Below are 25,225 nucleotides of genomic sequence, written 5' to 3' on the forward strand. Positions count from 1 at the left end.
CCCCCCTCTCCCGCCAAAGTTGCGGGCTTCGCCTTCGCACAGGCGCAGTACAACGCGGCCATGGCGGAGGACGAGCGGTCTGAGCAGGCAGCGCCACCGCTCTCCGCGTTTCGGATGCTACGGGAGTAGCGGTACAATCTACAGCTCCTCGAGCAGCACCTACTCGTGGAGAGCCAGATCTTTGACAAGCAGGCGAGCAAGTAGGCCGTCGCCACTATGGCTGGGGACGATCCGGGTTTCGTCGAAGAGCAGCGGGTGCTCTATGAGTCCGTGCATAGCGCCCGCACCATTTGGCGCGAGCATCGGCCTCGTCGGTTCCCTCCTCCTGAGCAAAAATTAACAACCCACCGGAGACCATGCTCCGCACCCCGACGAACAAGGAAGGGCCCCACCAACCAGCGCTCACACCACCACCGCCGGATCCATGCACGGCTCCACCTACAAGCGTGCTGCAAATTCCGCAAGCATTCACCGGCAACCTACAGTTCACCCGACTTACCAATGACGGCCCACCCCTCCTATCCAGGCCAGAGCAACCGCCTATAACACCGGAGTGCGTCCACCCGCTTTAGCCATGAGATGATTCCTTCACTAAGCCGCCGAAGCACAATTTTCTCCACTTCGATGGCGAGTGCCCGCGCGTCTGGCTCGACCGTTGCTTGGCATACTTGTGAGCTCTACTGCGTGCTGCCGCCAAACTAGGTGGCTACCGGGGCGCTCTATGTGGAGGGCCACGTCGCGCCCTAGCTACAGGCATTTCGCCAGCAACATCTAGTGCTGGATTAGGAGATGTTCGGCGTGCGCTAGAGGAATTCGGACCAGAGGAATTCGAATCCATGATGCACAACCTCCTGCAGCTCCGACAGACAGGCAGTGTGGTTGAGGACATACAACAATTCAAGGTTTACATGTAAAATTTGATGCTCTGGATGCCACCCTCAATCCGAGATTCTTTGTCACTCAATTCCCGTTGGGTCTGAAGGACGAAATGCACACGACCATGCACATTCAGGCACCAACAAGCATCACTCATGCAACAGTTTTTGCATGCATTCAAGAAGAGGAGCTTGAACACCAGCATCCCCGTCTACGACTAGCGCCTGCAGGACGGCAACACCTACTGCCATATACATCACCAACACCAGGTCGGCCTCCTACAACAACACCGGCACCTACCGGCCGTATCCACGCCGCGCGCCATCGCCGTGCCCAAACCAGCACCAGATGACATCTTTGTTTTTAGTCAATCCCTACAGGATCATCTGGAACACCTGCGCACCGTCTTCGCAATTCTGCGCCAACATCAACTATATGCCAAGGAGTTGAAGTGTTCCTTCGTGCAGCCTCGCAACGAATACCTGGGACACATGATCTCCAAGCAGAGCATGGCGATAGACACGAGCAAAACAAGTGCAATGTGAACGTGGCCTACCCCAACAAATGCCACACAATTGCGCAGATTCCTCAGGCTCACGGGGTACTATCGAAAATTCATCCCCTGCTACGGAATCATTGCCAAGCTACTTACATAGCTCCTCAGCAAGAAAGGATTTGCTTGGACCGAACAAGCTCAAGCTGCATTCGAGCTGCTCAAGGATGCCAAGGTGAACACGCCGGTACTCGCCCTCCCGGATTTCTAGCGTCCCTTCTCCATCAAAGGGGATGCTTGCGACACCAGTGTGGGGGCAGTACTGGTGCGGGACGGCCACCCAATTGCTTATCTCAGCAAGGCACTGGGAGTGTGAAATCAGCGCCTCTCCATCTACGAGAAGGAATTCCTCACGATGATCATGGCAATCAACAAATGGTGCACCTACTTCCAGCGAGCTCCATTCGTCATCGTCATGGACCACAAGAGCTTGTGCAGTCTGGGCGAGCAGCAGCTTGACACAAAGCTGCAACGCAAGGCGATGTCCAAGCTCGTAGGGCTCCAATTTTCCTTCAGGTACCTCCAATTTTCCTTCAAGTACCTGCGCGGCGTCGACAATGGCGCGGCGGACACACTCCCGGGTGTTGGACACCTCCTCTCTCGATGCCTTGTCGATCTGTCAACCCCAATGGCTTTAGGAGGTCACCAACTCGTACGAGACTGACGCCAATGCGCAAGACCCGCTGCAACACCTGGCCATCTACAGCACCGACGAGCATGGATACGAGGTATGCCAGGGCGTCATCCGCTTCCATGACAAGCTATGGATTGGTAACAACACGACCCTCCAAACCAAGCCGGTCAACGCCATCCACGCAAGCGCTGTCAGTGGCCACTCTAGCGTGACGGCGACATACCAGTGCGTGAAGAACACACTTCGCCTGGCATGGCCTCAAGCAGGTCGTGGAGGATTTCGTTCCCAGTGCGCAATGTGCCAGCACGCCAAGCACAAACACACCAAGACGCGCAGGCTGCTCCAACCCCTTCCCGTGCCCACTGAGCCATGGCATGACCTCACGATGGACTTCATTGGGGGACTGCCGGCGTTCGAGGGCTACGAGGTCATCATGGTCGTCGTGGACCGGTTCACCAAATACGCACACTTTGTGCCTCTGCGTCACCCCTTCACGGTTGCCACAGTCGCAATACCTTGGACAAAATTATCAAGCTGCACGGCGTTCCACACTCCAGCGTCCCTGATCGCGACCGCATCTACACCAGCAACATATGGTGCGCCTCCTTGACGCCGCCGGCACCAAGGTCAAATATTCAACGGCGTATCACCCGTAGACGGATGGCCAAAGCGAGCGCATGAACCAGTGTCTCAAGATGTACTTGTGTTGTGCCATCCACGACACACCCAAGCAATGGCCCAAGTGCTGCCGACAGCGAAGTTTTGGTACAATACAACTTACCATTCTTCGCTGAACATTTCTCCCTTCGAAGCAATGTACGGCAAGGAGCCCAATTCTGGTGGTTTGCCAACACTCGCCACCAACTTGCCAGAGGAAGCGGGCGAGGATCTGGATTGGGCGACACACACTAACAGGCTGCGGGCGCAGCTGGTACGCGCTCAGAACAGGTGCAAGCACAAAGCACACAAGAACACGACAAAGTGATCATTCGTGGAAGGGGAACAAGTACTGCTCAAGCTGCAACCTTACGTTCAGTCAAAGGTGGCCAACCGCCCTTGTCCCAAGCTCGCCTACAAATTCGTCGGCGCCTACACCATTCTGCAACACATCGGTGCCATGGCGTACAAGCTCCAGCTGCCAGACGACAGTCGCATCCACCCTGTCTTTCATGTTTCCCAGCTTAAGCCCTTCACGCCGGATTACTCACCGGTCTTCTCCGAGCTACCATGCGCCCCGGACCTCACCGCTGCTTCACACAACCCATCGCCATCCTGGATCGTCAGTTGGTCAAGAAAGGGAGCAGCTCCACTGTGCAGGTGCGCGTGCAATGGTCGTCACTATCTCCAGAGTCTGCAACTTGGGAGGAATACAACATGCTATGGCACCGCTACCCAACGGCACCTTCCTGGGAAGACGAGGCTCTCGCTCAAGGAGGGGCAAATGTCACACCTGGTACCCATGTATCGGGGGACAAGTAGGAGGAGAGGAGAGTATGAGTAGGCTGTATTGATGTGGGCTTGAGCCCGTGGACAGTTTGGGCCGCGTGTGTGTGCTTGGACACCGAATCAGGCATGAAATGAGATAAGTCTGGAATCCTCTCATCCCCTTTCGTCTACGTCACCTACTCTGCTCCTCTCCTCACATCCAATTCCCCTTCCGTGCGACCGATCCCCTCTAGGGTTCATCGGCCCTCACACAGTTCTACACAAATAGAAATAGTCACTCTCTAGTTTGTTCTACAATTACAACAAAAACAAGGAGAACTAAAATAACTAAATAAGCATCAATTGTTGAGATCAGGATACTACTTATCACTAGATGTAATAAGGAACTAAACAAAGTAAGGCTATTGCTTATTAAATGGGGAATTTGGGGGAAGATATTAGTTTACCTGCGTGCTATGTGTGATGTGGCTGGCCTCAATAAAATTCTGTCCGGCAACCCGGCAGGCAGGGTGGTCAGCGAAGGAGTGCTGGAGCCTTGGGGAGAGGAGACGCAGGATAGTCGGCCGGCAACACAACGGCACGGCCGCGCGGGCAGTCGTCGCCGATTGCTTGGGGTGGAGGGAGCAGGGCAGGACCGCCAGGGGGTGGCCCCTGGCTGCGCGATGCAAGAACCGCGAGGGGGAGATGACAACTTACGCCGACGCCAGATCCCTGCGGGCAGGTCGTTACGGTGGCCGGTGGTGCTCCCCCTCCCCGTCCCAGGTCAGCGGCGCGGCTATGTTCTAGTCCAGATGGGGAGAGGCGATCGGGTGCGGGGAGAATCCTAGCGGGGCTGGAAGGGCGAGGGGAAAGAGATCGAACCCTGGAAACCCTTCACGCCGATTCACACCCTTCTCTCGCACACCTCTTAAAAAAAGCGGATCCTTAAAATAACCATCACTTTACGGTTTCACTAGAAAAAAACATTCCAACCAGTCTCCTTATTCGCTCTGAAATCGTAAAAAATTTGAGGGCGCAGAAAAATCCCCCTGACCCGAGAAGTCCCAGTTTCGTGGCTCGACATGAGCATGCCATATATCGGACAAAAAGGTTGGTGTGGCGGGCATTTCACGCGCGCTTTCTTCTCCCTCACTTCTCTCTCGGCTGCCACCGTCGCCGCCGCCCCGCTGCCACAGATTCCGGCCATGGCGGCGGCAAGTTGCTACCGATGCGACGTAGCCCCGGATCCGCCGCCTCCCCCACCGACGTGCCCCCACTGAGCAGCCGCCGCGCCATATCGACCACTCCCGGCGCGAACGCACCGCCACCGAGTTGCCACCCCCACCCCCCCGATCTGCCGGTGAGTATTTGCTTGCTCCTTGTCCGCAACCACAGGGTCGCCGCCTGATTCATCTATTTGCTCGCGGTTTTGTAGATGGATTTGAGCTCGGCTGTGGAATTTTTGCTTGAGGATTCCTCCTCGTCCGGCGATTCAGACATAGATACGCTGCTCGAAAGCCATCGGTAGCAAATGGTGGCGGTTCTCGCCTTGAAGGAACTCGAGGAGAGGAAGAAGAAGAAACTGTGTGGATCAATTGTGGCACTATATATATAGTGATGTTATTCATCACCCAGGGTGCAGAATAAGTTATTCTTCACCCGAGGTAATCTTACGATCACTTCATAATTAAATTACATTTGGAATTCAAATAGTTACATTCCTATTGATTCACTACGTAAAATTTGGTATAAGAAAAATAAAAATATATATCATAAGACAAGAAAATTTGGAGTTTATGTATATTTTACACTATATTTTTACGTTTGTAATTTTACATAATGTAAAATATTTTTTACGGTGATTATATATTTTTTTACGGTCTCTTTTTACGTCAGAAATAAGATAAAACTTACGGAGCGTAAAATTACAGTGTATTGGTGGTAAAATAGAGGGGGGTGAAGAATAACTATTCCTCACCCAGAGTATTATTTTCTACTAGTACTACTAGCGAAAGAGCCCGTGCGTTGCAACGGGAGAAAAAATACAACACACACTCTTAACCGAACAACCATCACTCAAGACGACAATAGGTCCATCTCCTTTATTTTAGCGACGCATCATATTTGTGTTGCCGCTTATCCTTCTTCTCACCTTCGCCGGCGATGGCCTTAGTGTTCACACAAACCAAAACGTGTTAGAATGTGGTTAATCCTAAGACGGCTCTCTCTCCCTCTCTCCTCCCTCTCCCTCTCTCTCGCTTTCTCTCACACTCGTGATGAGAAATCTGTTATTTTCCCCTGCGATGTATTCAGAGGTATGCATGTGTAGTTCTCGATGTTTTATTTTCCCTATATGATTATAGTGGGTGTTTATTTGCAATCCGGATCGCCGCCTGTATGAAAGAAAAATGGATCGTGCGCTATAGTTATAAGTTTTCTTCCAAAACAATATTAAAATTTATTTAATAGGTAAAATTAACATCATATACAGATTTCACACATGTTTCTAATTAAATTTCATATATAACATATTAAAATCAGAGTTACGGTTTAAAAGATACGTATAATTTAGAAAACCATTTATTTGAATTAAATATCTTCTAAAATAATATTTATAAATACTTAACAGGTCAAAATAATCTTATATTCATATTCTACATATTTTTCTAATCAAATTTCATATATAACATGTTTTAAATCAGAGTTACGGTTTAAAAGATATGGATGGTTTAGAAAAGCATTTGTTTGACTTAAATATGATTCGCGGATGGAATACCTAAAAAGTCAGGGGGGCTTTGGAAAGCTGTAAAATAACGGTTCGGTGTGACTTAAATCTGGATTGCGGGTTGATTTCCTGAAAATGCAGGGGCTTTTTTGCAAATTGGCGCGACGGACGGGCAGAAACCCTACGTGCTTTATTATTAGGTAGAATATGACATATATGTGGAAAATGATGAAAACCAAGTGTTTCAAGGGCAGGAAGTAGCAGCGCACTGAACAGACCCCGCAAAGATATTCTCCTATACCGTTCGGGTTTGTGGAGTCTGTTTGGCCGCAGCCACTTCCGGCCCTTAAAACACGCTTTTCTCGGCCTTATCCCGGTTATAAGGAGTCGCGGTTCTAAGTGGTCTGCTAGAGATGCTCTTAGCGCATTATATAGACCCGCAAAAACCGTTTACGGCTCCCAAATTTGTACTGCGGTGTGTCAGACAGAACAGATGCCGCAAATGTGTACCGTAAATTTTTAGGTACAAGATATCACACATCTCTTCCGATGGACATCACACGACACTGCAAATTCGTACTCCCTCCGTTTTTATTTAGTCCGCATATTAGATTTAAATGAAGTCAAACTTCATAAAGTTTGACCAAATTTATAGAAAAAAATGAACATTTACAATAACAAATATATATGATGTGAAAGTATATTCAATAATGAATCTAATGATATTGATTTGTTATTCTATATGTTAATATTTTTGTCTATAAACTTTGTCGAAGTTTACAAAGTTTGGCTTTGACCAAAGCTAATATGCAGAGTAAATAAAAACGAAGGGAGTACCATAAATCATTAATTTAGGCAATATAAACTTAAATAAAAAATAATGCATACGAAACATAAATGTTTTAACATCATACAATTCAGTAATTATCTCGAATACAACAAATGTTCAAATCTAAATAACAAATGGTTCAAAATTATTACAATAACAAATCGTCCGGAATTAAAATAAATGTTCAAATCACATATGAAATTAAATAGATCAAATCAATAAAATGGGAGTCAATTACCCATTCAACTGCCACTCATGATCAATGAGATCACTGCGGAGCTGTTGGTGTTTGTCACGGTCTTCAATCTGTCGGTAGGTCTTAAGAAATGCATTGATCTCATCTAGGTTTCTGGTAGGCTTGACACAGCTACCAATGTTGTCATAGGAAAACTCCAAGATTAAATCCCGCTAATCCTTGATGATCATATTGTGTAGAATTACACATGGAGTCATGATGCTTGAGAGGGATTACTTATCTCAGAAGCGAGCAGGACCTCGAACAATGGCAAACTGAGCTTGCAACATACGAAATGCCTTCTCAATATCTTTTCGGCATGCTTCTTGTGCTTGGGTCAAAATAGTTTGTTTATTGCCTACCGGCTTACTAATTGTCTTCACAAATGTTGCCTACAAAGGATAAATATTGTCGGCAAGATAATACCCCATGGTATATCATGTACATTGACCATGTAGTTGCAAGCCAGAGCATTTCCACTAGCTAGCTGGGCAAAAAGATGTGACCTATGCAATACATTGGTATCATTGAGAGACCCCCGGCAATCCAAAGAAGCAATGCTAAATCCACAAGTCATGCGAAGCCATAACTTTGAGCACAATAATTGTTTGCGTTGATGGCCGGTGTAGTGCCCGGCCCAAGCCTTTGGATAGTTCTTCCAGTTTCAATGCATGCAATCCACACTACCAAGAATGCTCGACCATCCTCTTTCTTCATTCACCGCCATTACTATTTTTGTGTCCTCTTCATTGGGAGCTCGAAGGTACTCAGGATTAAATACCCGGATCAATGCCTTTGTAAACACCCGCACACATTTGATCATGGTATCTTCTCCAATACGAAGATACTCATTGGTGTAATTGGCCGGAATGACATATTCTATTGCTCGCATTGCCGCCGATATTTTTTTGTATGCACTAAATCCTAGCAAGCCAGCGACATTTCACCGACGAGTGAAGAACCGACAATTTTGCTCGCAAGCTTCCACAATGCGAATAAAAAGATGCCTACACATTGGATAACGCGTACGAAGAGATGAGCCGGAAAGGTCGGTACCTCAACAAACTAGTCTTTCATGGGCAACTTCTTATCGAGAGCTCGGTTGCATGGAATGCAAAGCTGGCCGAGCATCAATCCGCATCGCTTCTTCTTCTTGCTGTTGGGGAACGTAGTAATTTCAAAACATATCCTACGCACACGCAAGATCATGGTGATGCATAGCAACGAGAGGGGAGAGTGTTGTCCATGTACCCTCGTAGACCGAAAGCGGAAGCGTTAGAACAACGCGGTTGATGTAGTCGTACGTCTTCACGGCCCGACCGATCAAGCACCGAAACTACGGCACCTCCGAGTTCTAGCACACGTTCAGCTCAATGATGTCCCTCGTACTCCGATCCAGCCGAGTGTCGAGGGAGAGTTCCGTCAGCACGACGGCGTGGTGACGATCTTGATGTTCTACCGTCGCAGGGCTTCGCCTAAGCACCGCTACAATATTATCGAGGAGGACTATGGTGGAGGGGGGCACCGCACATGGCTAAGAGATCAAGAGATCAATTGTTGTGTCTAGAGGTGCCCCCCTGCCCCCGTATATAAAGGAGCAAGGGGGAGGGGGCGGCAGGCCTAGGAGGGGGCGCGCCATGGGGAGTCCTACTCCCACCGGGAGTAGGACTCCCTCCTTTCCTTGTTGGACTTGGAGAAGGGGGAAAGAGGAGGGAGAGAGAGGAAGGAAAGGGGGGCGCCGCCCCCCTCTCATTGTCCTATTCAGACTAGGGGGGAGGGGCGCGCGGCCCAGCCCTGGCCGCCTCTCCTCTCTTCCACTAAGGCCCATGTAGGCCCATTAAGCCCCCCCCGGGGGGGGGGGGGGTCCGGTAACCCCCCGGTACTCCGGTAAAATCCCGATTTCACCCGGAACCTTTCCGATATCCAAATATAGGCTTCCAATATAACAATCTTCATGTCTCGACCATTTTGAAACTCCTCGTCATGTCCATAATCACATCCGGGACTCCGAACAACCTTCGGTACATCAAAACTCATAAACTCATAATATAACTGTCATCGAAACCTTAAGTGTGCGGACCCTACGGGTTCGAGAACTATGTAGACATGACCGAGACACGTTTCCGGTCAATAACCAATAGCGAAACCTGGATGCTCATATTGGCTCCTAAATATTCTACGAAGATCTTTATCGGTCAAACCGCGTAACAACATACGTTGTTCCCTTTGTCATCGGTATGTTACTTGCCCGAGATTCGATCGTTGGTATCTCAATACCTAGTTCAATCTCGTTACCGGCAAGTCTCTTCACTCGTTATGTAATGCATCATTCCGTAACTAACTCATTAGTTACATTGCTTGCAAGTCTTATAGTGATGTGCATTACCGAGAGGGCCCAGAGATACCTCTCCGACAATTGGAGTGACAAAACCTAATCTCGAAATACGCCAACTCAACATGTACCTTTGGAGACACCTGTAGAGCTCCTTTATAATCAACCAGTTACGTTGTGACGTTTGGTAGCACACAAAGTGTTCCTCCGGTAAACGGGAGTTTCATAATCTCATAGTTGTAGGAACATGTATAAGTCATGAAGAAAGCAATAACAACATACTAAACGATCAAGTGCTAAGCTAACGGAATGGGTCATGTCAATCACATCATTCTCCTAATGATGTGATCCCGTTAATCAAATGACAACTCATGTCTATGGTTAGGAAACATAACCATCTTTGATTAATGAGCTAGTAAAGTAGAGGCATACTAGTGACATTAAGTTTGTCTATGTATTCACACATGTACCAAGTTTCCGGTTAATACAATTCTAGCATGAATAATAAACATTTATCATGATATAAGGAAATAAATAATAACTTTATTATTGCCTCTAGGGCATATTTCCTTTAGTCTCCCACTTGCACTAGAATCAATAATCTAGATTACACAATAATGATTCTAACACCCATGGAGCCTTGGTGCTGATCATGTTTTGCTCGTGGAAGAGGCTTAGTCAACGGGTCTGCAACATTCAGATCCGTATGTATCTTGCAAATCTCCATGTCTCCCACCTGGACTTGGTCCCGGATGGAATTGAAGCGTCTCTTGATGTGCTTGGTCCTCTTGTGAAATCTGGATTCCTTTGCCAAGGCAATTTCACCAGTATTATCACAGAAGATCTTCATTGGTCCCGATGCACTAGGTATGACACCTAGATCGGAAATGAACTCCTTCATCTAGACTCCTTCATTTGCTGCTTCCGAAGCATCTATGTACTCCGCTTCACATGTAGATCCCGCCACGACGCTTTGTTTAGAACTGCACCAACTGACAGCTCCACCGTTCAATATAAACACGTATCCGGTTTGCGATTTAGAATCATCCGGATCAGTGTCAAAGCTTGCATCGACATAACCATTTACGACTAGCTCTTTGTCACCTCCATAAATGAGAAACATATCCTTAGTCCTTTTCAGGTATTTTAAGATGTTCTTGACCGCTGTCCAGTGATCCACTCCTAGATTACTTTGGTACCTCCCTGCTAAACTTATTGCTAAGCATACATCAGGTCTGGTACACAACATTGCATACATGATAGAGCCTATGGCTGAAGCATAGGGAACATCTTTCATTTTCTCTCTATCTTCTGATGTGGTCAGGCATTGAGTCTGACTCAACTTCACACCTTGTAATACAGGCAAGAACCCTTTCTTTGCATGATCCATTTTGAACTTTTTCAAAACTTTATCAAGGTATGTGCTTTGTGAAAGTCCAATTAAGCGTCTTGATCTATCTCTATAGATCTTGATGCCCAATATGTAAGCAGCTTCACCGAGGTCTTTCATCGAAAAACTTTTATTCAAGTATCCCTTTATGCTATCCAGAAATTCTATATCACTTCCAATTAATAATATGTCATCTACATATAATATCAGAAATGCTACAGAGCTCCCACTCACTTTCTTGTAAATACAAGCTTCTCCAAAAGTCTGTATAAAACCATATGCTTTGATCACACTATCAAAGCGTTTATTCCAACTCCGAGAGGCTTGCACCAGTCCATAAATGGATCGCTGGAGCTTGCACACTTTGTTAGCACCTTTTGGATCGGCAAAACCTTCTGCTTGCATCATATACAACTCTTCTTCTAGAAATCCATTCAGGAATGCAGTTTTGATATCCATTTGCCATATTTCATAATCATAAAATGCGGCAATTGCTAGCATGATTCAGATAGACTTAAGCATCGCTACGGGTGAGAAAGTCTCATTGTAGTCAACCCCTTGAACTTGTCGAAAACCTTTCGCAAGAAGTCGAGCTTTGTAGACAGTTACATTACCATCAGCGTTCGTCTTCTTCTTGAAGATCCATTTATTCTCGATGGCTTGCCGATCATCGAGCAAGTCAACCAAAGTCCATACTTTGTTCTCATACATGGATCCCATCTCAGATTTCATGGCCTCAAGCCATTTTGCGGAATCTGGGCTCATCATCGCTTCCTCATAGTTCGTAGGTTCACCATGGTCAAGTAACATGACTTCCAGAATAGGATTACCGTACCACTCTGGTGTGGATCTTACTCTGGTTGACCTACGAGGTTCGGTAGTAACTTGATCTGAAGTTTCATGATCAATATCATTAGCTTCCTCGCCAATTGGTGTATTTATCACAGGAATCGGTTCTTGTGATGAACTACCTTCCAATAAGGGAGCAGGTATAGTTACCTCATCAAGTTCTACTTTCCTCCCACTCACTTCTTTCGAGAGAAACTCTTTTTCTAGAAAGGAACCCGATTTTAGCAACAAAAGTCTTGCCTTCAGATCTGTGATAGAAGGTGTACCCAATAGTCTCTTTTGGGTATCCTATGAAGACACATTTGTCCGATTTGGGTTCGACCTTATTTGGCTGAAGTTTCTTCACATAAGCATCGCAGCCCCAAACTTTAACAAACGACAACTTTGGTTTCTTGCCAAACCACAGTTCATAAGGTGTTGTCTCAACGGATTTTGATGGTGCCCTATTTAACGTGAATGCGGCCGTCTCTAAAGCATAACCCCAAAACGATAGCGGTAAATCAGTAAGAGACATCATAGATCGCACCATATCTAGTAAAGTATGATTACGATGTTCGGACACACCATTTCATTGTGGTGTTCTGGGTGGCGTGAGTTGCGAAACTATTCTGCATTATTTCAAATGTAAACCAAACTCGTAACTCAAATATTCTCCTCCACGATCAGATTCTAGAAACTTTATTTTATTGTTACGATGATTTTCCACTTCACTCTGAAATTTTTTGAACTTTTCAAATGTTTCAGACTTGTGTTTCATTAAGTAGATATACCCATATCTGCTCAAATCATCTGTGAAGGTGAGAAAATGACGATATCCGCCGCGAGCCTCAACATTCATTGGACCACATATATCAGTATGTATGATTTCCAACAAGTCTGTTGCTCGCTCCATAGTTTCGGAGAACGGTGTTTTAATCATCTTGCCCATGAGGCATGGTTCGCAGGTACCAAGTGATTCATAATCAAGTGATTCTAGAAGTCCATCAGTATGGATTTTCTTCATGCACTTTACACCAATATGACCCAAATGGCAGTGCCACAAATAAGTTGCACTATCATTATCAACTCTGCATCTTTTGGCTTCAACATTATGAATATGTGTATCACTACTATCGAAATTTAATAAAAATAGACCACTCTTCAAGGGTGCATGACCATAAAAGATATTACTCATATAAATAGAACAACCATTATTCTCTGATTTAAATGAATAACCGTCTCGCATCAAACAAGATCCAGATATAACGTTCATGCTCAACGCTGGCACTAAATAACAATTATTCAGGTCTAAAACTAATCCCGAAGGTAGATGTAGAGGTAGCGTGCCGACCGCGATCACATCGACTTTGGAACCATTTTCCACGCGCATCGCCACCTCGTTCTTAGCCAATCTTCACTTAATCCATAGTCCCTGTTTCGAGTTGCAAATATTAGCAACAGAACCAGTATCAAATACCCAGGTGCTACTGCGAGCATTAGTAAGGTACACATCAATAACATGTATATCACATATACCTTTGTTCACCTTGCCATCCTTCTTATCCACCAAATACTTGGGGCAGTTCCGCTTCCAGTGACCAGTCTGCTTGCAGTAGAAGCACTCAGTCTTAGGCTTAGGTCCAGATTTAGGTTTCTTCTCTTGAGCAGCAACTTGTTTGCTGTTCTTCTTGAAGTTCCCCTTCTTCTTCCCTTTACCCTTTTTCTTGAAACTGGTGGTCTTATTGACCATCAACACTTGATGCTCCTTCTTGATTTCTACCTCTGCAACCTTTAGCATTGCGAAGAGCTCGGAAATAGTCTTGTCCATCCCTTGCATATTATAGTTCATCATGAAGCTCTTGTAGCTTGGTGGCAGTGATTGAAGAATTCTGTCAATGACACTATCATCAGGAAGATTAACTCCCAGTTGAATCAAGTGATTATTGAAGGAAATATGCCCTAGAGGCAATAATAAAGTTATTATTTATTTCCTTATTTCATGATAAATGTTTATTATTCATGCTAGAATTGTATTAACCGGAAACATGATACATGTGTGAATACATAGACAAACATAATGTCACTAGTATGCCTCTACTTGACTAGCTCATTAATCAAAGATGGTTATGTTTCCTAACCATAGACATGAGTTGTCATTTGATTAACGGGATCACATCATTAGTAGAATGATGTGATTGACATGACCCATTCCATTAGCTTAGCACTTGATCGTTTAGTATGTTGCTATTGCTTTCTTCATGACTTATACATGTTCCTTCAACTATGAGATTATGCAACTCCCGTTTACCGGAGGAACACTTTGTGTGCTACCAAACGTCACAACGTAACTGGGTGATTATAAAGGAGATCTACAGGTGTCTCCAAAGGTACATGTTGAGTTGGCGTATTTCAAGATTAGGTTTTGTCACTCCGATTGTCAGAGAGGTATCTCTGGGCCCTTTCGGTAATGCACATCACTATAAGCCTTGCAAGCAATGTGACTAATGAGTTAGTTGCGGGATGATGCATTACATAACGAGTAAAGAGACTTGCCGGTAACGAGATTGAACTAGGTATTGAGATACCGACGATCGAATCTTGGGCAAGTAACATACTGATGACAAAGGGAACAACGTATGTTGTTATGCGATTTGACCGATAAAGATCTTCGTAGAATATGTAGGAGCCAATATGAGCATCCAGGTTCTGCTATTGGTTATTGACCGGAGACGTGTATCGGTCATGTCTACATAGTTCTCGAACCCGTAGGGTCTGCACGCTTAAGGTTTCGATGACAATTATATTATGAGTTTATGAGTTTTGATGTACCGAAGGAGTTCAGAGTCCTGGATGAGATCGGGGACATGACGAGGAGTCTCGAAATGGTCGAGACATAAATATCGATATATTGGGTGACTATATCCGGACATCAGAAAGGTTCCAAGTGATTCGGGTATTTTTCAGAGTACCGGAGAGTTATGGGAATTCGTATTGGTTCTTAATGGGCCATACGGGAAAGGAGAGTGTCGGTGTCAAAACCGGTGGATCTTGGGTAGGGGGTCCCGATCTGTGCGCCTTAGGCTGATGGTAACAGGAAGCGAGGGACACAATGTTTACCCAGGTTCAGGCCCTCTCAATGGAGGTAAAACCCGACTTCCTGCTTGATTAATATTGAAGATATGAGTAGTACAAGGGTAGATCTACCACGAGATCGTAGAGGCTAAACCCTAGGAGATAGCCTATGGTGGTATGATCGTAATTGTGACCGGCCTTCTAAGGACCAACCTCTCCGGTTTATATAGGCACCGGAGAGGGCTAGGTTTACATGGAGTCGGTTACAAGGAAGGAAACCCAATATCCGGATTGCCAAGCTTGTCTTCCACGCAAAGGAGAGTCCCATCCGGACACGGGCCGAAGTCTTGAGTCTTGTATCTTCACACTTCAATAGTCCGGACGATGTATATAGTCCGGTTGTCCGGATACCCCCTAATCCAGGACTCCCTCAGTAGCCCCTGAACCAGGCTTCAATGACGATGAGTCCGGCGTGCAGTCTTGTTTTCGGCATTGCAAGGCAGGTTCCTTCTCCGAATACTCCAAAGTAATTATCGAACACGTAGACCGTGTTCGGATCCACAAAGTGATCTTCACATACCGCTGTAGAGAGAACGATATTTCACAAATGCAATCCGCTGACAACTTTTTAGACAACATGACATGTCATTAAGGTCGGTGTTGTGGATATAACTATTGAGTATAAACCACCCAGGAGGGGCCAGTTTACCCTCAACCGTATTGAAGCCCACGAAGACTCAGAAGATGGCGTTTTACTATGAAGCTTAGAGGCCCGGAGCCCAGTGGTGGATTAGGGCCCATAAATAGCAAACCGCCATCGTTATGTAAACTTGTGTTGTAAGTTAGGAAAGGAGAGACCGAGCCGGACCCTTCTATGAGCCGGCCTCGGGACTCTATAGACCGGTCGGGCGTCAACTTGTGTATATAAAGGGACGACCCAGCAGCGGTTCAGGAACAACAGACAACAACTCGAGACTCAGGAAAAGCATATTCGCTCCCTGATCATCGAAACCCAATCAATCCCATCACAACTAGACATAGGCTTTTACCTTCATCGAAGGGGCCGAACTAGTATAAACTCCCGTGTCCCTTGTCCGGTTTAACCCCTTCAAGCTAACCCGTAGCGATGGCTCCACGACTAAGTCCTTTCATGAGGACATCTGACGTGTTAATTCCACGACAGTTGGCGCCCACCATGGGGCTATCGCACGATGGTGTCGAGTTCTTGAAGGGCTGCTCTGAAGGACTTAAGGGGTACGTGGTCGGCCGGATGACCAAGAGTCGTCGCGGCAAGCTCTACATCGACGACGAAGGATGGGGCCCCGAGGCCGGCTCAATCGAGTATGGGTACTGGGTCCCCTTTGGCGGAATTCACGTCTTCATTGGCAATATCGGTGAACCGGGCCCTGAGACGGACGTCTACACCGACCTCGTCGAGACGGCTCAGCGTGCAAGCCCTACCTGGGTGAAACCCGCCATGAAGCGTGCGTTCGTAGGATGTGTCCATGGGATCGGATCTGAACCGGTGTCTAAAGGCGAGACGATTATTTATTCCAATACGAGTCGTCCACTGGTGAAACCGAGTCCCTATACCAAGTTCAGGATGGTGTGTTTGAAGGATATTCCGATGGTAACAGTATTTTGGATCTTTTTGAACCGCCAAGTCGGGTTGCTGTTTTCATGGCCGGAACACAGCCCACTCTGCAGTCTTCATCCACAGCAGCAATGAATACCGGATCAGCAGCCGCGGCAGGAGGCCCGGCGCGCCGACCGGCTCAAGTCCTCTTCGGTTTGATGGATGCCTGGGCTACCTTGTTGACTACGGTAGTCATCCCGGAAATGCAGGATCAGCATAATGCGAATATTGCGAAGCTGAAGGACCAGATAACACAGTCGAAGGAGGATCTAGCAATGGAGGACGCTAGGTTGGCTGAAGAACGGGCCGCTTTGGATGCACAGTCACAACAAATACAGGCGCAGAACTATCGACTCCTGCTGGATCAGAATGCAACACATGACGTAATGCATAGAAAGTACCGGTCACGTCTACCATTGGTCTACGAGGGAATGAATCTTTTTAACACGCCAGGGGCTGGGCCAAGTAATCCGGTAGCCACAAACCGGACTGATGCACCAAGGGCAGCACCGGATCAACCATGGATGATGGAACCACCTCGACGAACAGATAACCCGCCGCAATACGTGCCTACCCCGCCGGGTCACTTCTCAAGTCCTTTGGATAATATGATTGCTGCAGCATCTCGCTTGGCAGCTATTCCGATGGAGGGCGATTCACCGGCAGTGATTGAGACACGGCGGGCCAGAGATCTTCTTCAAACCGCCGTGGTGCAGCAATTGGCTTATTCTTACAGTCGGGATAGAATTCATTCCACTCCTCATCCGAGCAAACGTTACAACAGGCACATGGATGAACCGAAAGTGGCTAGCAGTGCACGGCACCGAAATATTCCCCAAAGGCCCAATCTGGCGCGTGGTGAAGTAAATGCTCAGGATGTGGTGGATAATGGCAGGGCACGAAGGGAGGCCGCTTTGGCAGCACAGCATGCGGGTCGTTATCAACCCGCCCTGGTTCAACCTGTGGCGTTAGTAGACCGTGGTACCGGGTTAGCCTTTAGCTCCTGGGGAGTGCCTTGTCTCATTCCGGCTCTACGCAATGTGCGACTGCCTAAAGATTTCAAGGGTCCACGTAAGGTGCCGAATTACACGGTGGATCAACCACCGGAAGCGTGGATTGAAAGTTATGAGATGGCAATGGAGATGTTGGACATGGATGAAGCGGCTTGTGCCAAGTATTTCACGATGATGTTGGAAGGGACAACCCGTACTTGGTTGAAAAACTTACCAGCTAACTCCATCGAATCGTGGGATCAGTTGAAGGCCCGGTTTATAGCCAATTTCAAAGACACATGCAAACAGCCTATTTCCATTGTGGATTTGGATGCCTGTGTTCAGGGGGAGAACGAGTCAACTACTCATTGGGTGCGCCGGGTTTCAGAAGTTTTGCATTCCTCAGACCGGATTAACGCTGGCCAAGCAATCATCACTCTGGAACGCAACTGCTGGTTTAAGTCACTAAAGATGAAGTTGGGACGGCTCAAGTGCCACTGCGATGACCTGGGCACCCTTATGGCCGCTTTGGTCAAGTATGCCGATTCGGATAATACCAAGGATCTCGATTCTGATGAGGAGAAACCGGAGAAGGGAAAGAAGAATGGTGGTGCAAAGGGACAGCAGCACAACCAAGGAGGCCATGGGAATAACTGTAAGCGTAAAGCGGATTCAGATTTTGTGGCTAACGCTAATGTACAACATCGTAAGGGTAAACCGCCCCAGCGCGGCAGTGGAATGAATCTGGAGCGCTTGTTGAATCAGCCCTGCCCAAAGCATGGGACCAAGGAGGTTCCTGCAACGCATCTCTGGAAGGATTGTAACATCATGAAGGAGTTCAAAAACTCTGATCTTTTCCGGTATGATCAGGGTCCATCAGGTGGTTCAGGTCCAGGTTTTCACTGTGGCGGCGGTTCAAACTCTGGGTTTTAGAATAACCAGGGCAACCAGAACAACCAAGGTGGTAATAACCAGCAGAATAATCAAGGAAATCAGTAGCAGTCGGGTTACCAGAGTCACCCAAAGCAGTTGAATGGTGGGCAGTATCATGTGTTTACCACTAGTTTGTGCAAGCGTGATCAGAAGCTTCACAAAGAGGGCAGTTAATGCCGTTGAACCGGCGGTACCACGTTATCTGCGGTGGTCTGAACAACCTATTGTATGGAGTAGAGAGGATCATCCGCCCCGGGTTGACAATCCGGGTCACCTGGCTTTGGTGGTGGCACCTCAGGTAGGAGGTTATAAGTTCACCAAGGTACTCATGGATGGAGGAAGCAGTATCAACATTTTGTATTATGAGACCTTCCGTCGCATGGGGTTGACAGACAAGAGTCTTAAACCATCCAACACTGTTTTTCATGGTGTGGTACCAGGTAAATCAGCATATCCTGTTGGTAAGATCGCTTTGGAGGTTGTGTTTGGTGATGAGCACGATTCCCGGTCTGAGACATTGACCTTTGAAGTGGTGAGGATCCAGAGCCCGTACCATGCACTGTTTGGGCGACTGGCTTATGCAAAGTTCATGGCGAGGCCATGTTATATTTACTTATAGCTCAAGATGCCGGGTCACAAGGGGACCATCACGGTTCACGGAAGTCGTAAAATCGCTTTGGATTGCGAGGAGGGTGATGCGGCCTATGCTGAGTCGGTTTGTGCTACAGAGGAGCTGAAGTTTTATAAGGAAAATGTTGATCCGACAGACATGACCCCTCTGAAGAAGCCCACCACTCAGCATGACCCAACCCTGCATTTCAAACCGGCTGATGAGACTAAACTTGTTGACTTTGTTCCTAGCGATTCGTCCAAGCAGTTCAACATCAACACAAATCTGGATCCGAAATAGGAAAGTGCGCTCATCGAGTTCATCCGTGAGAACCGGGACATTTTTTGCATGGAAGCCTTCTGACATGCCAGGTGTACCGAGGGAACTCGCTGAGCACACTCTTAATATTGATCCCAAGTTTAAACCGGTCAAGCAATTTCTTTGTCGCTTTAATAAGGAAAGACGCAAGGCAATTGGTGAAGAGGTAGCCCAACTGTTGGCTGCTGGGTTCATCATTGAAGTATTTCACCCTGAATGGTTGGCTAATCCGGTGCTTGTTCTCAAGAAAAACGACACTTGGCGTATGTGTGTGGACTACACCGATTTGAATAAAGCTTGTCCGGCCGATCCCTTTGCTCTCCCGTGTATTGATCAGATCATTGATGCGACGGCAGGTTGTGAGCGCTTGAGTTTCCTGGATGCTTATTCAGGTTATCATCAGATCAAGATGGCAGTTAAGGACCAGGAGAAGACAGCCTTCATCACTCCCTTTGGAGCCTTCTGCTATGTTTCTATGCCCTTTGGGCTCAAGAGTGCCCAGGCAACTTATCAGCGTTGTGTGCAGAATTGTCTTCACACACAGATTGGGCGTAATGTTCATGCCTATGTGGATGACATTGTGGTAAAATCCAGGAAGAAGGAAACACTGATAGATGACCTCAAGGAGACGTTTGATAATCTTTGGGTTTACAAAATGATGCTCAATCCGGATAAATGTGTTTTGGAGGTTCCGGCAGGCAAGCTCTTGGGCTTTCTGGTATCCAACAGAGGCATTGAGGCTAATCCGGAAAAAATCAAAGCGATTACATCCCTGGCTAAACCAAAGTGCATCAACGATGTTCAGCGTATGGCGGGTCGGATTGCAGCCCTTAGCCGGTTTATCAGCCGCTTGGGAGAGAAGGCAATTCCTTTGTATCAGATGTTGAAAAAGACAGACGATTTCGTCTGGAGTGACGCAGCTAATGCGGCCTTTGAGGAGTTAAAGCGGCAGTTGGTTGAACCGCCGGTCCTTGCAGCTCCGGTTGATAATGAGCCCTTGCTATTATATGTAGCTGCTAATGCCCAAGCGGTTAGTGTGGCAATTGTGGTTGAACGTAAGGAGACTGGGAAGGAGTATCCGGTTCAACGACCAGTGTATTACATCAGTGAAGTCCTGATCGAGTCAAAACAACGCTATCCACATTGGCAGAAGTTGGTGTATGGAGTTTTTATGGCAAATCGAAAGCTCAAACAATACTTTCAAGGCCATCCCATCACAGTGGTTAGTTCTGCTCCTTTGGGTGACATAATTCAAAACAGGGAAGCCACTGGACGGGTTGCAAAGTGGGCAATTGAGCTTGGTCCACACGGTTTGAAGTATGTGCCTCGAACAACCATCAAATCCCAAGCACTTGTGGATTTTATCAATGATTGGACTGAGTTGCAAGCACCAGAGGACAAGCCAGATAATACATACTGGACTATTCATTTTCATGGATCCAGGCAATTGGAGGGCTCGGGGGCTGGAGTTGTCCTTACTTCCCCTCGAGGTGATAAAATTTGCTATGTTCTCCGCTTGATGTTTCCCTGTACTAACAATGTAGCTGAGTATGAAGCTTTACTCCATGGTCTCCGGGTGGCCAAAGAGATGAACTTAAGTCGAGTTCGTTGTTTTGGAGATTCTGATATGGTGGCTCAGCAAGTGTCTGGTACTTGGGATTCTAAGGATCCACTCATGGCAGCTTACAGACGTGAGGTGGATATTGTGGTGGGTCACTTCAAAGGGTATCAGGTTGAGCATACCGATCGACACAAAAACGAAGTAGCAGACGCTTTAAGCCGGCTTGGATGTCAGCGCAAACCGGTGCCTCCCAATACCTTTTTAGATATCTTGCATAACCCGTCTGTTAAGTTGCCTACAGAAGAGGACTTGGCTGTTCCTGATCCGGAGGCTCAGTTGGTGGCCGCTTTACACGTTTTGCCGAATTGGACGATTCCATATCTGGTGTACATGAACCGGGGCGAGTTACCAGATGATGAAGTTCTGGCTCGGCAGATAGTCCGGCGATCCAAGTCCATGGTTATTCACAATGGCGAGTTACACCGCTGTAGCGTTTCAGGCGTATTTCAGCGTTGTGTTTCTCCGGAAGAAGGCCAAGAGATCCTACGAGAAATTCATGAAGGGGATTCTGGTCATCATGCCGGTTCAAAGTCACTGGTTGCAAAGGCTTTTCGACATGGGTTCTACTGGCTGACAGCTCATGCTGATGCGGAGGATCTGGTAAAGCGATGTGATGCTTGTCAAAAGTTTTCACGCAGAGCTCATGTTCCGGCTCAAGAACTACGGATGATTCCTATCACTTGGCCTTTTGCCACTTGGGGGCTTGATATGATGGGACCCTTCAAACGTTCCAAGGATAAGAAGACCCACCTATTGGTGGCGGTTGACAAATTCACCAAGTGGGTTGAAGCGGAGCCTGTCAGCAAGTGTGATGCGGCTACGACGGTTCAGTTTCTCAAGAAGATTATCTTCCATTTTGGCTTTCCACACAGCATCATCACGGATAATGTCACAAACCTTTCTAAAGGTGAGATGGAAGATTTCTGTCAGAGAGAGCACATCCGGCTTGACTTAGCATCTGTGGCGCACCCTCAGTCCAACGGTCAAGCAGAGAGAGCCAACCAAGAAATTTTGAAGGGTATTAAACCCCGGCTCATGATTCCCTTGAAGCGGACGCCGGGTTGTTGGGTGGAAGAGTTGCCTTCTGTCTTATGGAGCATCAGCACCACCCCCAATCGTTCAACAGGATACACACCTTTCTTCATGGTGTATGGGGCAGAGGCGGTCCTCCCAAGTGATATTCGTCATGACTCGCCCCGGGTTGCTAATTATGTTGAAGCGAACAACAAGCAAGCACGCCAAGAGGCGCTGGATCTGTTAGATGAGAAACGGGACATGGCTCTGGCTTGATCGGCGGTTTATCAACAAGACCTGCGGCGTTATCACAGCCGTCGGGTTAGGACAAGAACCTTTCAAGAAGGCGACTTGGTGCTCCGGCTCATCCAGGATCAGACCGACATGCACAAGTTATCCCCACCTTGGGAAGGACCCTTTGTGGTCAGCAAAAATCTGCACAACGGATCATACTACCTCATTGACGTTCGAGACAACTCACGCAACCCTGAGGAAGAGACTCGGCGGCCGTGGAACATAGCTCTCCTACGGCTTTATTACACTTGAGCCATAGGCTTTTCTTATGTATATATTTCGACAATGTATATATTTTGATCAATAAAGTAAACTAGCATCCTTGCTAAAAGCAGGGCCTCTGCTATTTTTTCAAATATCCTTTGAGTTACATGGGGGCGTCAGCTGACAAAGCGGAGTACTACCTGTTAAACCGGCTATCATGCCACAATACAGCTTGGGAGCTTCACACCCAAGGGGCCAAAGAGAGTCTAGATGCTATGCACAGCTCAAACATAGGCACCCAATGAGCACAGCTCATCATGTTACTTGGGGGCTCCTTGTGTCAAATACCAAGGAGTTTGAAAGGACCCTTGTAGCTGGGTATCGACCCACGGCTTGGAAGCCTGGTATATTTACCTAAAACCCCGGGTTAACCCGCCTTCATCAAGTAAGCCACTCCTATCCAGGTAATCCTGGTATGACCCTCCGAACGTTTGACAGTTACTCTCATTGAGACCCTGAACTTGTCAAAGGTAAAACGATGATTGGTTAGTTGGAGGCCCATCTTAAAAGGCTTTGTCAAATGGTTTAACTCAGCGGCCTGGAAGCCCATGAAAAGCCTCGAATTTGGGCCTGGCAGCCCTTGAAAATCCTCGACTACATGGTTTTATTTGTGTTTGTCATTTTTCTTTTGATAAATCTTTGTTAAACCGGTGTCTCTGACCTGGTATGGCTTTTCAGTCATCTTATTAGCCCGATGTGCCTTAAACCGGCTTGGTTTTTAACTACAAGTTGACAGACCTTATTATCAAACCAGAGTTTTATAACCCGGACTGGCTTTGACTACACGTCACCAGTTTTGATCATCTGAGGTTCATTATAACCCGACATGACTTATTATACGCCATCAATACATGATGGAGTTATTCAAAATTCCAGATTTGGGTCTTCACCCTTATTACAATCAAAGTTGGCAAACCAACTAAACGTGATATCACATCACATGTATGAGTTATTTCATATTTCTTAAGGTTTGATTATCAATCGGGCTTTATCTTGGGCATTATGACTCGTCCGGCGGTAAACCGCTAGGACAGTTCTTTTTATGCAGACATAGGAATTGCATACTATGATATATGAGGCAACATTGAACTATTCATGACGGATCACATAAAGTATTTCCCACTGAACCATGGCAGCAGATCAAAGTATTTTTGCTACCCTATTACAAGGCGCTTCATGGCCCAAAATATGGAATTGTTTTAAACCGGACAGTTTCTGCAATATCCACCGGATTGCCGGATCAAGCTTCGTCACCATGTTGATGCGAAGTGGATGGGTCATCTGGCATCGGTTCAACCTCCTCCTCCCCATCCAGTGGCTGGAAATCAGTGGTGGTCCAATCAATCCGAATTAAGGCCTGAAAGATAGCCTCTTCACTTATAAGTTCAGTCAGATCAACGTCAGGGGCGTAAGTGTGCTTACGGATTGGCATGATAAGATTTTGCACTTCAGGAATAACAGCCTCAACCCATTTGTTGTCAGCATCATAGAAGGACCAGTGAACCGTCAAGTTGGCTTCTTCTGCCAACCGACTCGCCAGAGGACGCATCTCCCTTGTCGCACGTTTGAGGGCGTCGTTATCGAACACTGCCCCATTTTCTTGTTCACTGGGAAAGCCCTTGGCAATATCGACCGGATCAAGGTCAGCTATCCATGCCTTGGCTCGGGTGAGTGCTAACAAAGCGCCAGCCCTGGCGGCGGATCGCTTCACCTCTTCTATCTGTGCTGGCGTCATAGATAACCTAGCCAGCGTGTCCTTGATCAGTGTCGGGGCCGCATTGTCATAAGAAGTTGCGTAGATAACCCGTTGGGCACCGGTATACAGCTGTTCAATCAGCGTATAGGCGGCCTTGAGCTTCCTCCGCATACAAGAGCCCAGATGAGCAATGCGGCTACCTACAGCGGTGTAAGGATTTCACGTTAAACCGACAAAATTTCAAAGAGGAATATTCATAAAGCCTTGGCAAACAGTGCTTACCAAATATTGCAGAAGTCATGGCATTGACTTGGCGCTTTACTCCAGTAAGCTCTTCCATCACCGGTTTAAGAGCCGATTCAGCGTCTTCCGCCCGCTTCAGTAATCCAGCCTTTTTGGTATCCCAGTTGGCCCGCTCAGACTTGAACCACTCTTTGAGCTGCTCCATGGTGGTTAAGGCGGTTTTCAATTCATCCCTGGCCTTGGTGGTTTCTGCTTGTTGGGATTTCAGATTTTCTTGAAGATCGGCAATTTGAGAGACTTGTTGATTTATCTCACTCTGCAACAATAAGAAGAGCATGTCAATACCTTTTTGAAAGTCCCAAGCATATAACCAGTTATACACTTGGCACTTGGGGGCTAATGTGGATCATTCTTTTTCTACTGATTCTTGAAGTCCCACGGATTAATACAAGTTTTAATCATGGCACTTGGGGGCTAATGTGTGTTTGATCAAAAATACACAAGGAAAATTAACAAAGTACTGTATGGAATATACAAAGTCCCGGTTTGACTTTCTAAAAGACAAACCGGCCCTTGGGGGTTATAATGCAATGAAGGTACAAAATAAAGGATCAAACGGTTTACCTCATAGCGCTCCTTCATCAAATTTACCAAACCGACCTCATAGTCTCGGCTGGTGAAGAGACAGTTTAAGAAACCGGAATA

At 46.9% G+C, this 25,225-nt stretch overlaps 1 long non-coding RNA gene across 1 annotated transcript in view; it reads right to left on the minus strand.

Moving 5' to 3' along the window:
* The window catches only part of LOC119362969, a 6,739-nt gene extending 2,348 nt beyond the window's left edge, over positions 1-4,391 (minus strand). Inside the window, exon 1 of the long non-coding RNA XR_005173690.1 lies at positions 3,956-4,391. This is a non-coding gene — a long non-coding RNA (uncharacterized LOC119362969). The remainder of the gene's footprint in view (positions 1-3,955) is intronic.
* Positions 4,392-25,225: the final 20,834 nt, after the last annotated feature.

The sequence above is a fragment of the Triticum dicoccoides genome, chromosome 2B (assembly GCF_002162155.2).
Source record: "Triticum dicoccoides isolate Atlit2015 ecotype Zavitan chromosome 2B, WEW_v2.0, whole genome shotgun sequence".
NCBI lineage: Eukaryota > Viridiplantae > Streptophyta > Magnoliopsida > Poales > Poaceae > Triticum > Triticum dicoccoides.